General features: G+C 40.6%; 1 pseudogene; it reads left to right on the top strand.

Moving 5' to 3' along the window:
• Positions 1 to 259: 259 nt before the first annotated feature.
• On the top strand, positions 260 to 1,906 carry LOC107976089 (importin subunit alpha-1-like; annotated as a pseudogene).
• Positions 1,907 to 2,298: the final 392 nt, after the last annotated feature.

Genomic DNA, 2,298 nt, shown 5'->3' with positions numbered 1-2,298 from the left:
CTCTCCCTGGCCTGTCTGTTGGCTTCACTTCCACAAGATTTAAAGTCGCAGGCAGGGGCTCACACTCAGCCATGGCTAAATCACATGCTCACAACTCAAAAACCATGAGGCAAGGGAAAGTGATTTAGCATCAGATATAAGTCAAATTTGACGCAGTCTTAGTGCTGCACTGAAGTGGATGTTTGAGTTCAGCCACCCCTCAGCTGCTGAGGCCTCTTCTGCCTCCCATGGAGAAACCTGGGCCCCCTGTGCAGCTTTCTCCCTTTGTCTCATATCCATGCGCACCAATGAGAATGCTAATACACCAGCCACCCGACTTAACAGATTCAAGAACAAAGAAAAAGACAGTACAGAAATGAGGCATCGCAGAATAGAAGTCAATGTGGAGCTGAGGAAGCTAAGAAGGAGAAATATAAGCTCATTTCCTGATGATGCTACTTCTCCACTGCAGAAGAACTGCAACAACCAGGATACTGTAAATTGGTCTGTTGATGACATTGTCAAAGGTATAAATAACAACAATGTGGAAAGTCAGCTGTAAGCTACTCAAGCTGCCAGGAAACTACCTTCTGGAGAAAATCAGCCCTCCCCCCAACAGACAACATAATCCAGGCTGGTTTGATTCCAACATTCCTGTCCTTCTTGGGAAGAACTGATTGTAGTCCCATTCAGTTTGAATCTGCTTGGGCACTCACTAACATTGCTTCTGGGGCATCAGAACAGACCAAGGCTGTGGTAGACGGAGGTGCCATCCCAGCATTCATTTCTCTGTTGGCATCTCCCCATGCTCACATCAGTGAACAAGCTGTATGGGCTGTAGGAAACATTGCAGGTGATGGTTCCATTTTCCGAGACTTGGTTATCAACTGCGGTGCAGTTGACCCACTGTTGGCTCTTCTTGCAGTTCCTGATATGTCATCTTTAGCATGCGATTACTTAAGTAATCTTATGTGGACACTTTCAAACTTTTGCCGCAAGAATACTCACACCTCCTTTAGATTCTGTTGAGCAAATTTTTCCTACGTTAGTTTGATTCCTGCATCATGATGATCCAGAAATATTAGCAGGTTATTCCTTACCTTTCTGGTGGTCCAAATGAATGAACTGACATGGTCGTGAAAACGGGAGTTTTGCCCCAACTTGTGAAGTCTCTAGGAGCTTCCAAATTGCCATTTGTGACTCCAGCACTAAGAGCCATTGGGAATATTGTCACTGGTACAGATGAACAGACTCAGGTTGTGATCAATGCAGGAGCACTCACTGTCTTTCCTAGCCTGCTAATCAACCCCAAAACTAACAGTCAAATATCACAGCTGGCCACCAGGATCAGACAGAGCAAGTCGTGAATCATGGATTAGTTCCATTCTTCGTCAATGTTCTCTCTAAGGCAGATTTTAAGACAAAAAAGGAATCTGTATGGGCCGTGACCAACTATTCCAGCAGTGGAACAGTTGAACAGATTGTATATCCCGTTCATTGTGGCATAATAAAGCCACTGATGAACCTCTTAACAGCAAGAGATACCAAGTTTATTCTGGTTATCCTGGATGCCATCTCAAATATCTTTCAGGCTCCTGAGAAACTAGGTGAAACTGAGAAACCCAGTATGAGTAAAGAATGTGGAGGCTTAGAAAAAATTGAAGCTCTACAAAACCATGAAAATGAGTCTGTGTGTAAGGCTTTGTTAAGCTTAATTGAGAAGTATTTCTCTGTAGAGGAAGAGGAAGATCAGTTTCTGTGCCAGAAACTACCTCTGAAGGCTGTACCTTCCAAGTTCAGGATGGGACTGCTGGGACCTTTAACTTTTAGATCATGTAACTGAGGCAAAAAGTTGTGTACTATGTTTGGTATAAGTTTGTTTTACTGTTTCTCTACTAAGAACTCTTTTTAAATGGGGTTTGTTATTGTACCACTTTTTATGCTGAAACGATACTTGAACAGTTCCAAATTGTACATACTGTATGAAGCTTGTCTTTTGAATGGGTTTCTTATTTCTATATGGAATTTCATATCTCTCAGTGTCCTGTAAATAAAGATTAAAGTCTACCCTTTTATTTACTTCAAAAAAAGAAAGAAGTCAAATTTATTATGTTTTGTACATAATAAGACTGTTTACAAAAAAAAATCCTAAGAGAATATATTAAAAATGATTAGACTTTATGGAAAATATCTGCAAAATGATTGGGAACAAGACTTTTATGCAAAAAGTGAATGTCTTCCATATACAAAAACACAGAGAAAATATGAGAAATTAATCATTTAAACAACAAGGACAAACACATCAAAATACCTAAATTA

Source organism: Pan troglodytes, chromosome 6 (genome assembly GCF_028858775.2).
Source record: "Pan troglodytes isolate AG18354 chromosome 6, NHGRI_mPanTro3-v2.0_pri, whole genome shotgun sequence".
Taxonomy (NCBI): Eukaryota; Metazoa; Chordata; class Mammalia; order Primates; family Hominidae; genus Pan; species Pan troglodytes.
The sequence above is the reverse complement of the archived record's forward strand: the minus strand, read 5'-3'. Positions and strand labels throughout refer to the sequence as shown.